Source organism: Bombus vosnesenskii, unplaced genomic scaffold (assembly GCF_011952255.1).
Source record: "Bombus vosnesenskii isolate JDL3184/JDL3185 unplaced genomic scaffold, Bvos_JDL3184-5_v1.1 scf7180000013847, whole genome shotgun sequence".
NCBI classification, from domain to species: domain Eukaryota; kingdom Metazoa; phylum Arthropoda; class Insecta; order Hymenoptera; family Apidae; genus Bombus; species Bombus vosnesenskii.
In genome coordinates, this window is record NW_022883245.1 from 3,863 (window position 1) to 18,106 (window position 14,244).

The window sequence follows — 14,244 nt, forward strand, 5'->3', positions numbered from 1 at the left end:
AGATCAAACGAAGAAATACCTAACCGCGATTACAGCCAATTGGTACATATTATTCGATACATAATTAATATTTGCAAGTGGTATTGAAGAAAATAGCCATTTTATGTTACAACTATAACGAGTAAATTTACTCGTTTAACTTGAGAGGAATTAAAAAGGTACCTGACTTTTAAATAAGTATTAAATAAGAAATTTAAATATCGCAGACGATGATGTAGGTGTTATTCAAGAAAAGAGAACATTTTATTTTGTAATTAGCACGAGTAAATGAACGAATATCGATAATATAATATAAGGATTAATATGAATTTTATCTGGCTGATTATTTAAATACCATAACATATTTCACAGTAACGTCATCGACTGCCGTTAGGCTCTTTTCCCTTTTTGTTCAAACTAATTGATAGTCGAAAACTAGTATCAAGGAGGTGTGAATTTAGTCTTAGTTTGTAGAAACTATTAAAATGATAAAAATGGATACCGTATTAAATCGTCGAAGGCGCCAATTTACGATAAAAATTAAGAAATTGTTCAATTTGATTTTGTTACAATGGAAAACCCCTCCTTTGCTATGTCAAGAGATCGTTAACGTTTGATTGACATCTCGACACCTTGTCAAGATATATAAGGAACGCGGAAGTCGCGCGCGACCTCTTTCGTGCCTGAAATTCCGGACAGTGAACATCCAAGAAGAATTTAAATATAAGGTAAATAAAAAAAATATCAAATAACAACATTGTAACTAGTAGTTTATAACGTCTAAGCCATTAATTTACAATACTTGAGAAATTAATTTATAATATTTAAGCTATTAATTTATAACATTTAAGCCATTAATATATAACATATAAGCGATTAATTTATAACGTCTAAACTATTAATTTATAACATTTGTTGAGATATGTATAATTTTCTGTGTTGGACTGGGTTAAATGTGTAGTAGAGATACTTGTATGTGAACATCAGCGTGTGGATGTATGTGTGTGCGCGGCGTCTCGAAAACAGATGAATGTAAACTGTCCAGTCGGTTAACAGTCGGGTATAGAAGAAAGTGCTGAGACGCGTGCAAGTGTGTATCGATGAATATATAAGAAATCGTCCATGAAATAAATATATTACTATTTTAAAATTAATCCTCAGTATAAATTTAGTGTTCTTATAACATTATTTCGACTTCAAAGATCCACAATTCTCAACAACATTTGTGCTATTAATTTATAACATTTAAGTTATTAATTTACAACATCTTAGCCATTAATTTACAATATTTGAACTATTATTTTATACATTTAAGCCATTAATTTATAACATTTAAGCCATTAATCTAAAACAATTACATCATTAATTCTTAACAGTTATAACAATAATTTATAACAACATTTTCCCATTAATTCAATGTAATTATGCTCTTAATTTATAACAGTTGTACCCTTAATCGGAAGTAACTCTACATTCATTGATTTTAATCAATGTCATAAATTCGTAGTGAGTGAATTAAAGATTTATTTTGCTTTATTTTATTAACGAAATCTATCAAGTCTTTGAAGTGCTATTTCATTTCCATATAGCATTATATTTTAACTCTGAATACAGTATTCGATTTCCAATTTCACTATTTCGTATAAAATTTGTGGTAACACAGAGTGTCGATGTATGTGTCACGTAAAATAACAAAATAAAAAAGGAATTTGAGGTAAAAAAATAAAAAAAGAAAACTTCATTTTTTTTCTAACATCAATACACTTTACAATCTACTTCCGAACTCTAGGCGTGACTTTCTAAGACTGACTCTTATGATTTTACTTTCGATCGGATCCGATTACTTTCTTTTGTCATCCCTCAACATCCCCACCGTCCATGCATTTGCTAGGCGTCCGCGATCGTTGCCACGTGCTCTTTCTTCTAGAACCTTCGGTGGAAGGACCGTTGGGATGTTGATGGTTCATTAGGCACTTCAGCGATATACATTGTCGCCGAGTGCTTTATCTCTATCGTCAGTCCGTCGGATTTGAAGTATGCCGGTCGTGACATATGTAACGATATATGGTATAACGTTATAACGTATTACTTTACATGATATAACTTCATAACGTATTACGTTATATGTTATAACGTTATAACGTTATAACGTAATACGTTATATGGTATGACGGTATAACGTATTACGTTATATGGGACGATATAACGTAAGCAGGACCTGTTTCTGCTGGAGATTGATTCCTAATACAACGTGTGTCCCATTATATCAGCATCTCTAAAGTACAATTCTATGTGATTTCTAGGGAGAACAATACAACCGATCCACACCTTCGTCAGGCAAAACGATTATCCCGTGACCCTGGCTACGTTCGGCGACCAGTTGTCACCTCGAACCCACTTTCGCTTTCACAAATGTCAAACAATTACAAATGACAATTGCTTAATTACAGTTATGATAAAATCTAGGCTAAAGCATTAGAAGGCTTCCTCAAAATTGCAAAGGGAAGGCTCCGGTTTTCCTTTCATCTCCGACATATATAATAACCTGTTAATAGCAGCGTTCTCTTCAAGTTAACTACCCTTATTATCCCAAAAGAAATAAGGGATTGAACGATTCGTGGCGTCGATTAGTCAATCGTAACGGGAATTTACGACTCCCGTTGGCGCACTTCCTCGAGATCGCGTCTCCCCACGAACGTGCGAATTTACATATTTAACAATATATATATGGCGGGTTAATGTTGAAATTTTGGGTGTTTGGGCGTTAATTTTAGTTTCTTTACATTTTTTCCCTTTAGAAATACCTGCACTTTATCATTTATGGAAGTTTTGTTAACAGAAACGAAAAATTTAGAAAAGATATGTATAATCAAGGAATCTCAGGATAGCACACTTAGACTGCAGATTTTTCTGTATGCAAAAGTAAGTCAAAGGAAGAGGATGAAGTTTTCTTGTATAAGGCTTTGTTTCTGCTTGAGCTAGCTTACAATGAAATATGTTCAGTGTGACAGAGTATCGACAACTATTTCAAACTTTAGCTTTAAATACAAAAAGTTTACGCGCAAAAATAAGCTGAAGAAAAGAAAAATGTTTTTTTTCTTGTTTGACGTCTTATCCTGTCTGGCGGTATGGAATTATTCTGGAAAAGCCTGTATATGTACAGAGTATATAAAAAATACACTTATTTGACCGGACCACCTTAATTCTACAACTCTAGATGATACAGTTTTACAAACGTCTACTCATCGCGAGGACCAACTTGCCAACTTTTCAAAATAAGCTATGAGTCGCAATTGAACCGTTTTCTGGAGAAATGACGTTGAAATTCCATTGGGTCTTACATCGAGATTATTCGCAACAAGTTTATATTTCGCAGTCAGGTAGAAAGTAAGCAATGTGACATTAACGAGAAAACAACAAGTTTTCGTTAGCAGGTGGGATAGCCCGTGATAAACAGAATGGAGCAATCAGTGTGATTTCACATTATTACAGAATTATCTACTGCGTGAAAAAAGACTTTCAAACAAAGATTCTGATTTTATTAGCTTTCTTTTAGAATAATAGAAAATAAAATTTGTAAATAACAATTAATCTCATTATTTTAAATAATATATTTAAACTTGTTGAAATTGCAAATAATTTATTTCTGTCTTTTAACATTTAAACAATTATTTAAATGAAAATTTATTTAATAGTGCCCAGTATTGCGCGCAACACATTTTTGGAACAACGAACAATTCGATAGTCGGTAATAGAGATAGATGGCAAAATAATTGGATTTATTGATAAAATGAGGATTAAATTGATTAAAAAAAGTAAATTGATTAAAATGTATACAAATCCTACATATACAAGAATAATATCTTGCACATCATGGTATCCAAATATACTTTCCCAGTAAAGTTCCATTTGATCCTCGTGCTAAGTAGCATACGGTGCCAGCAAACGTCAATTTTTACAAAATTTTGCATGAATCAATAGATCCAGAGGCTCCGATCCTCCGAAATCACGCTAGTGGACACTTATACGCCCTGACACTTTTTATACATGCTGTACATAAAAATATGTGTATCGAAACTGTTGTTATTTCTATACTCAGAGGTAAGATCAGAGTAGTTATTATTTTATTGAATGGATAAATCTATTACACCGTTCTGAGCCAAAAAAAGCCTTTATTGCACACGCTTACAAAAACTAGGGATAAAAACAAAAAAGCATCTTAAGCCTATCGATTAAATCTATCGATTGTAACTAGCATCATCCTCTAGTCACTATTTCTTATCACTAACGCATCTGCATATGGATGGCGAGCACGAACTCACGTTGTCATTTTCAACAGAAACTTTGATACAAAGTACGCAGATTTGTGTATAAATACATTACGGTTGAAAAATTGTTGAATATTTACTGCTGTGTATCTGTTATACTTGATCGTTAACACCTGTTTTTTTCGCCTGCCTAACTTACTATCCTCAAAACATTATCAGATTATACATTTTGTTCGGCTGATAAAATGGAATTTCTTGGAATTTAGAGCTCCCTTTACATTCACTTGTTATTGTACGAGTATTTTGCTCGTTCACCAGCCGTTCACTCATTTTATTTTGCAATCGTGACAATTTGATGCTGCTTCTCCACTCTGTATAACGTGTTACCTACAAACACCAATATGTATATAATCTGATGCATTAATTACTATACGATACACCATGAGGACGTTAATACACGCAAAACGAAATAGATATACAGTATCTGCTAAAATTATAGCTATAATATATACTATAATATATAACATAACATAACATAACATAACATAACATAACATAACATAACATAACATAACATAACATAACATAACATAACATAACATAACATAACATAACATAACATAACATAACATAACATAACATAACATAACATAACATAACATAACATAACATAACATAATATATTTTTGTTACAGTCGACTTCTCCAAAAGTCAAAAGCTTGTCTTGTTATTGGCACGTACCGTAAACACTCGACTAATTGCGTATTTCTTAAAGCTATATTTCCCCTCTTTACAACTTTTTTACGAGATTAGTTTGAAATCAGACCAATTGATAAACCATTTCAATTTTCAATCTCCTATATTCAAAATTTATTATAATCAATTCTGTTTTAGTTTTTGCTATCAAAGGAACATAAATTGGAAGTTGAAACAAAAAACATGGGTTCTAATTAAATATTACTATCTGCTTCTATTCTTAATCGTTACGAATTATTTATACATTATTACCAATTATCAATTGTTTATTATACATTGCTCGTTGCATTCACCCTATTACCCCTACACTTCCGTATCATCAACCATATTGCTATCTTCGAATAATTTTCCTCAAACGCAAAATCTCCCACATACCTAACCTTTTAATTTCAAAGCTAATTAATTCAGGGACATCTTCGATCTTTAACAAGCGTGTATCCTACCAATGATTAGCAGCTACTCTTCATTAATTCATTAATTCATTGATTCAATCTGTAACGTTTCGAGTATGTACATCGCATGTCGTATCATTGTATCGGTATTGTATCTGTTGATTCGAAAGATAGCTGGTTACTCAGGTGGCTAAATTGATCTCGCCATAGACGAAACTTATTTGTGTATCCATCTATGTATATATAAAAGATATACACAAGCAAACAGATAAGGCAATCGAGAATCAATGGATTCAATAGCCGGTAAATATTTACAAAAAAAGGAGATACCGCCGATTTTGACATTTTTTAAATATTTTGTTAATGTTATCAGTTTGAGTAAGATTTTATTCGAGGATTGCCGTTCATTAAAAAGTTAATATCAAAAAAGTTCAATGAGTCATTTGCATTTAAGAGAGTGTACTTAGTCAGATTCTTAGTAAACACTTATCCAACAGCCGATCGTTTAGTAATTTTCGATTCGATTATTCGTGTTCGTTTTTTCGTGTTCGATAACGTTTTGCAGAAGAAAATTCGATTCAATGTTTGTAATATGTCGTGTATACAATTTTAATAATTACATTCGATAATTGCACAAAAATCGGGACTGAAACGTTACAATTATGGAGACGTAGGAACGACTCTATTCCTCAAAATTGACAACGCGAATGAAAGAGAAAGAGAGCCTCGTTAAGGCTGGCGATAAGTTGAAAGATTCTTATTTGCGATTTTTGATCAATGAAATTTTTGCTAATATGTTTCTTGCGTTTTACTGGTTAAAATGACACCAAACACGATAAAATTTGGAACATATTTGCTTACTTAATAATTGATAATTAAATATTATTCATATTATATCATGTTTGATCTTATTTTAGTCGGGGAAATCCTACAAATGCGTTAGTGGAAATTTAATTTTAAAAAGCCTAAAATAAGGCAATTTTCAGTTTTGAATGATTACTCGGATACATTGTCTCAACGATAACTGATAATATTGGATCATGTTACACTGCTTGATCGCAATGGACCGCCAAATTTCCGCGATACCTCAGGGAAATCTGTCCTTCTCAAAGTGGACACGACGGCTGTGTAACTACGTAGAGGACTTTTTCGTGCAATTATCGAATGTTTGTACTAATCGTTTAATTTCTTGTTCCAAAATTCTTATTCTTTATATTAGATGAATAATTCAAATATCTCACTGTGAAGTACCTGTGTTATTATTGATTGGTGTTTTATAATTATATTAAACAACGAATACTGAATAACGAAGTATTTTTCGGTTAAGGATTTCTTTCGTTATTCATAATTAATAATTATTATACATAGCAATTTCGACAAAGTAACGAAGATGTAGAGTCGAATTCGAGTACGATAAGTAGTCACAGAAAATTTATCTTTTCTCCAATTGATTGCGTCTCCTAGTTTAATGGTGTTTTATAAACGGGCCGCTTATCTTGAAAATGGTAAATCCATTTTCCTTTGTTTCGGAATATTGAAACATTACGTTCGATTGGACTATTTTACTACGTTTTATGACCTTGAGTGACCTTAAATGACTGCGATATTTAAATCCGTCTTCAAAAGAGCAACAATGGGACAAATAGGTATTCAAAACTACACGGCTACACTTAAAAAAAACGAAGCCTATTAAAGTGTTCTTTAAAACTCGTAAACGCGTCCACCTGAGAAAAACTCTTTCCATCGCGTAATAGCCTCCTCGAAACCAAACAACTTTTGTTTCAAACATTTCCCTGCGTCTCAAAAAATTGAAAGAATTATTCAGGTGGTTTGCTGTTGAAGACTCAGCCTGTATATCCCCAAAATTCCATGTAGTTCTGATTGTTAGGCAAACTGATATTGTAATCTAACACGAGTCAACCTTATCAAGGGCCGAGAGGGAGGGGGTGTCAATAGACTAAACACAGAAGTATTCGCCTCTATATGTACCTCTATTCGCTATTTTGAACATGAACAGAAAGATAACAGTACGGAGTGGGTGAGAAAAGCATTAAGAATTTTGATCCAGCATTTTTTAATCTCTTTACTGCGACATGAAAACTACGGAAAAAGTAATTTAAAAAAGCGATCAGATATCAATGACCTACGAAAAAGATAAAATTCATCCGGACAGAAAGAAGGAAGAAAACTATTTAACGTTTCATCAGAGAAAAAGAATCGAGGAAAAGGCTTGGTTATTGATCTTGTGAGACAGGAACGTCATAAATGCTAGTATAGGTAATCTTGCAGAAGTTGTTAAGAATCTTTATCGTAGTTTGGTATGAAAAATATCGAATAATTTGGATTTCGAATCACATACAAAATAAGATGCAGGGGAGAGTCGCACAGTACCTTGTGCTAGAGTTGGTAAAAATGAAAATTTACAAAGTGACTTTATAGCACAAATGGAACTTGATAAAAGTAGGAAAATTAATTTTATGAAATTCAATAATACGAATTGACGAATTGACAATGTGCAAGAATAGTAATGTCGGAATTTGTAGGAAACGAAAAATTGTCGTCCAGTACCGATCAATTATTTAATTATTTGATCTTTTGCTCTAAATGGTTAATAATGTTTTAAAAAGTCCTCTAGATGTCAGTATACATATTCTTATTCAAATTTGATTATTATGTATATCGTATGGAAAATACTTAATATTTTCTTGATCTGCGCATTCGACGTGTGCCCAGACTTCACATTCGTCGTTTTTGAAACATTGAAAGCTTCAGTGACCTGTCTTTGGGCCATTTTATTTTTGAAGAGTAGCTTCGAAGCCCCATTCATGTTCTCCTCTGACCATTTCTCTCTTTTCTGTTTTGGACTTTCAAACATTTTTCTATGGGAAAAGGTAGAAGAAAAATTAAACGGACACCTTCTAATTTAGTCTCAGTTGCCAAAATATTGAACTTACAGGTAAAAGAAATTCGGTCTATGACTAAATCATCGGTATTGGACGACAAATACGTTGAACAAATACGTTTTAGATTATAATGTATATAATATACAAAGGAAATTATAAAAGTGGGGCAAATAACTGGTAATTACACTTAATAAATTAGATATAGTATACATTAAAAAACATTTTACTTACCTGAAAAACAACATGTCAACTCTAGAAAATAATTTTTAATTTTCGAAATATCAATGTATATGTTTGACATATCAGATCAATATGGCTCCGAAATATGTTACACGGAATTGTTCATTTTCATTTGTTTGTTCCAATAAAAGCGCTAATATCTGGTGAAAAATCCTATGTATTTAGAAATTAACAGAAATGTTAAGTGAGCTGTTATTTTGCCCGCATTGTATTTCTTACATGTAATGCCTGTTACACGTTTTATCTTTAAAATAGTAAACTCATTATTTACTCGAGATTTATTCCTAGCGCACAAATATTTTTCAATAGAGCGATGCAAAGTTTTACTGTATCTCGGATCATCACAAGTTAATCAAAATCTTGAGGATTCGATTTCACCTGCTCAAAGTGACTTTTGCAGGCAAAAGAAATTGTTCCTCGGATACTTTAATATTTTTTACTAAATTTCATCAAAAATAGAATTTTATTTGCTAATAGAAGATAACTATGTTTTGGTACTCCTACAGAACAATATCACGACATTCGCTAAAATTACAAATATTGTACAGTATATTCACTACAAGGCTAATTGAAATAGCTTGTAATCCAACATATAAGAATGCTACTTGCAAAGTATCTTTGCTAGTAACAGTTTAAAGTAGAGAGATATTCCTAAAAAATCATATATTTTATACATATATGTACGTAGTATATACAGTGGATATAACTATCTTTCTGAATTTATAAAATAACAGTATATAATAATAAATAATAATAATAATAAAAAAATAATATAATAATAAATAAAAATAACATAATAATAATAAATTTATAGAATAACAATATTCCAATATTTATATTTTTCCTTGTTGCAATTTTGTAAACCGTCAAAGCGTTTACAACAGAAATTCCCAGAAGGAATTGAATGCCAAGTTTTCTGTACCATTTGATTCCTTTTCTAATTGTGGTGGCATAAGAAACCATTTGATCGGAATAATCTATACCACACTTTCCTTCGTTATATTCGACAACAGCTAGCGGTTTTAATGTAGCGAACAAGCGAAACGAAAGATCATTCTTGAGACCACCACTTGAGCGATTCGCATTACTAAAATATCGATAGGAGCACCTAGCAGAGAACGCTTAGTACTGCTGTACGCGTGGCCTGACGCAGATTTTTTTGAAAACACGCGTGGCAGTCAATGTGTTAATAAACTATTAAACTACATGTCGTGAAGAAGTATCCCCTTTATGAACATTTATTAATAGCTCTAGAGTTGATAATATTAGCTTGAGGAAGTTCTGTATGTACGTGTAATTGATAGTACTCGTGTACACCTGTGCGTGTAAAACGTTTCAAGTTAATAAAGAGAACATGATACACGTGGAATAGGTATGAATAAAAATTACAAGAAGCCGGAGAATATTCTAAAACATATGCCATGATAAAATATAAATTGTAAAGAGTTATAGATCATGTTATTATATATTAAAATTATGCTTAACAAACAGATATTAGCGTAAATATGACGCTGCGTTAATTAAATCCAACAATATTGAGAAAAGAACAAATTGAACAATACCTAGAAATAATTTAGAAAAACACTGTTAGATCAATTTCAAATTGGGTTTTCTTTACTCGATGTCAAACTTAACTCTTATTCGTCTTTTACATAAACTCTTTTCGTGATACGAAACTTTAGAGTTGACATGCTGCTGATATTAATTGCACACGCAGAATAAGATTTTCCAAATTGAACCGAAACGATTTAGACAGAAAAATGTAATACTTTCAATACTCATAACAATTATTTATGCATTCCGCATATAAACCTACCGAACATTTATTACTTACTTTTAGCTCAAAAATATTTGATATACTACTACCAAGCAAATATTAGATTGAAGAGGAAATCATACATGAAAGATGTCACTTTTTTTAATAAAATGTTCGTTCTCACCAAAGTTTCTGGCAATTTATTACATACCTGTGTACAAAGTGGATTACTTTGTAACACAACTGGAAAGGAACTTTCTTTAGTAATGATTTACGTAATAAATTACGCAAAAAGTAGAAAGAAGATTATATTTTAAATCATATTCTAAGAATAACTGTATTTTAAACGTGATTTCAAAAGAATTTTGAATTTAAAAATTCGTCAAAATTACATACGTACTTACTACTTCGACACGATCTAGGCTAATTATGTGTACTAATGTTTATACATCTTGATAGTAGCTGTATTCAAAGAGCGCGTCGAATCTTTTTATAGTATTTTCCTTTTGATGTATTAAAAGTATTGTAGTAACTGATGGTTTCTTAGAGTAAGGACAAGTGATGATGGTAGAGTTCAAAGTTTAGTGTATTTTAATAAGTGATATTCAATAACAAAAGGACCGACTACAATATCGTCGCACGCCAACTCACACTCCGTGTCCGCTCAACTCGCACTCTGCTTCTCGACTGACTCTCTGGCCGTTGTAGCACTCTATTGTCTTTTGCTAGGCCCACCGCACACGTGTTCTGCAGACGCTCGTAGCCAGGGTCACGTAGGTCTTTTCGGCAAGGCTATTTACTTGAAGGACCCGGTAATGCATTGATGGAGTCGACAGCGCCTCGGCTCTCGCGACATTGTCTGTAGTTAGCTCGACGTTTCTTGGGCCCTTCTCCCCGATACTACAGTATCATTAGAGATATTCTTCTTATTATCGCAAATATGTATTGTTCTGCTCATTGCATCGACAAGTGAACGGATTTTAAGCTTCCTATTCTTTTACATTTTCAATATTTCCAGAGTTATTTGTTTTCAGTAGAAAAAATATTAATTCCTGCCACTTTTGAGAGGAATTGTTCAGAAGTGTATCCTGTTTATCTCGAATCGCTCAAATATATCGGGGAAAAAATGAATGACACAAAAATCGAATGACATCGAAAGGGATATACTATTATATTCGTGTATATTTACTTTGCGTGTATTGTCTTAACATGGAATCTCTTGCGTGTTAAAATATTTCAATGGATATCTCCATTTTTTGTTACATAATCACGCAGCTGACGTTCAGACATCTCTAAAATACTAGAAACTTGCGTCTTTCGCACCATCCGCTATCGTAATAGAAACTTTCAAATTCGACAGAGCAATACAAAGCACGTGTCACGTAAAATAACAAAATAAAAAAGGAATTTGAGGTAAAAAAATAAAAAAAGAAAACTTTATTTTTTTTCTAACATCAATACACTTTACAATCTACTTCCGAACTCTAGGCGTGACTTTCTAAGACTGACACTTATGATTTTACTTTCGATCGGATCCGATTACTTTCTTTTGTCATCCTTCAACATCCCCACCTTCCATGCATTTGCTAGGCGTCCGCGATCGTTGCCACGTGCTCTTTCTTCTAGAACCTTCGGTGGAAGGACCGTTGGGATGTTGATGGTTCATTAGGCACATCAGCGATATACATTGTCGCCGAGTGCCGCCACATCTTTATCTCTATCGTCAGTCCGTCGGATTTGAAGTATGCCAGTCGTGACACACGCGAAAAGTGACTGACCAAAAAAGAACTGAATGTTTTGACGACATTAAGAAACTGCAGCCTTGTATTTCAGCAATATCATACCAGCAATAACAAATTTTGAGAAATATCTTTATGTTCTATTCCTGTGGCGTACTTTGGATAACGCTGATCCCGGCGACACACTAAATTTTGAAATTTATACGACTGATTCTACAGAAGCGGGGATTCTATAGCAGCGATTTCGCTTGCACAGTTGTTCATTTAATTTGTGAATTGTAAGAACCCTCAAGTATGTCAGAGGACATAGTGATATTGCTACAAAAGCGACTAGACAAATAGAGAGCTACATGTGATTTTATCGTATTTTTTTAACCCTTTCGCTTCGGCAATCCAGTCCGCCGAAGTACTGTCACTGAACGGAAACGCGCGCCAGAAATACGCACAGTGTGCGTGGCTACTGTATATACGTTTTCCTAAGTCTTAAATAATAATAATTCTTGTAAGAACCGTATACGAAATATCGTTTCACTGTCAATGGATTTAGTAGATTTTTTAGCATGAAACAATATACGATTTTGATGTTGTTTCAACAAGGAGTAACTTAAAGAAGTGATTAATCCAATATGTCAATAAAATCAAGGGAAAATGTTCTGTCGATAACGAAAAAATATATTAATGACCACAGATAGCATTTGTATATGCATCATTTTTGTCAAATTTTGTCTTCAAAACACAACTTTTTAATATTCCTATTTTATCTACTTTTGCTAAAATACATTAAACACATTTCAATACTAAACTAAAGATCTTTAAACTTAAAAATGACTTTTGCTTATTTCCATGTCACAAACAATTGGCTTTAATAATTATCGATCAATACTCTCTTATTCGTAAACACATCAGCATATTCGATCCATGCAAATTCACCTAAAATGTTACTACTTCCTGCCTTTCGTTACATGTATCTTAATAAATTGTATCTTATTAAATCTTAATAAATATGAGTCTTAATAAAAAGAAGTTACTTTTTACGTAGACCAAACCTAGTTCTATTATTAAGCGCGTAAGCAGATAAGATGAAGATCAAATAGAGGCAAAGCTAAAAAATAACGACTATATATTTTCATGTTTCAGCGTTGAAAACTTATGTGGGTGAAACGCTAGAATTGACTGGAGTTCTTCGACAAGAAATGGGCACTTGTCTTTGCATAGACAGCAACAATGTGCCTCCGACAGTCAGCAAACGTTACTCTGTACAAGTTCACTGTATGTATTATTAAGCGCTTATCATAGAGCTATTATACAAATATATTTGCAATTATCATTCTTATATATTATACAAGGTGAATCAGAACAGGTGGAAAATATGGCAGAGGTTGATTCTGAATACTGAAATAAGAAGAAAATTTTATATAACATAATATGCCTAATATGACCATACGTTCCGCTTATAGCTTATTTTGCGATGCTAAACATTACACAGATGAACGATTTCTTGGAAAATAGATAAATCGTGCTGGCCTTATTTCCGGACCAATACGCTCTTCGGATCCGAATCCGTTCGATTATTAAATACGGGGACGTTTAAAATCTCTTACTTATAAAACGTTAGTTGACGTGACGATCAAAATTTTCGACAAATTCGTGTAAGCTGTTCGAACAGGATGGACGATCTATGACGCGACGCATTCGCGTTTCCGTAGAAACTGGAACTGGTCGATTCGAGTAATTTCTCTAAAGATAGGTAAGAAAGTACTGTGACACAAAGCAAGCGTCTACTCGAAAACGTTTATACGAAATTTTCTTCTTATTTTAATGCGCTGAATCAGCCCCTGCTTGCCTGGAAGCCGTACTTTCCACATGTCTCGAACTCTATCATACCGATCCACTAGGTAAACAAAATAAAAACCTGCCAAGCACTGTGGCGGCACGGGCCACGGAACTTTTCAACGGCTCCGGATGCAAAGCGCGACGCCGCCAAAGCGCAACACCGACGTGCCCAATGTATCATCGATATCTTCACACTCTTTCCGCCGAATTCTCGGAAGAGCATACACGTGCCAGCACTGGCGGCACATCTAATGAATGCACGCTAGTGGGGGATATCGATGGGCTACGAAGGGAAGAATCTGCGCGATCCGAAACAAAAGCACAGGCAGTCTGTCTTACGCCATTAAATGTGTAACTCCTCGGTACTATTTGCATAGC

The 14,244-nt window shown here is 33.2% G+C and overlaps 1 long non-coding RNA gene across 1 annotated transcript; it reads left to right on the plus strand.

Moving 5' to 3' along the window:
• Positions 1 to 527: 527 nt before the first annotated feature.
• Positions 528 to 13,969, plus strand: LOC117239006. The gene is made up of 3 exons (XR_004494326.1): positions 528 to 707; positions 13,171 to 13,302; positions 13,929 to 13,969. It is a non-coding gene; the product is annotated as an uncharacterized LOC117239006 (long non-coding RNA).
• Positions 13,970 to 14,244: the final 275 nt, after the last annotated feature.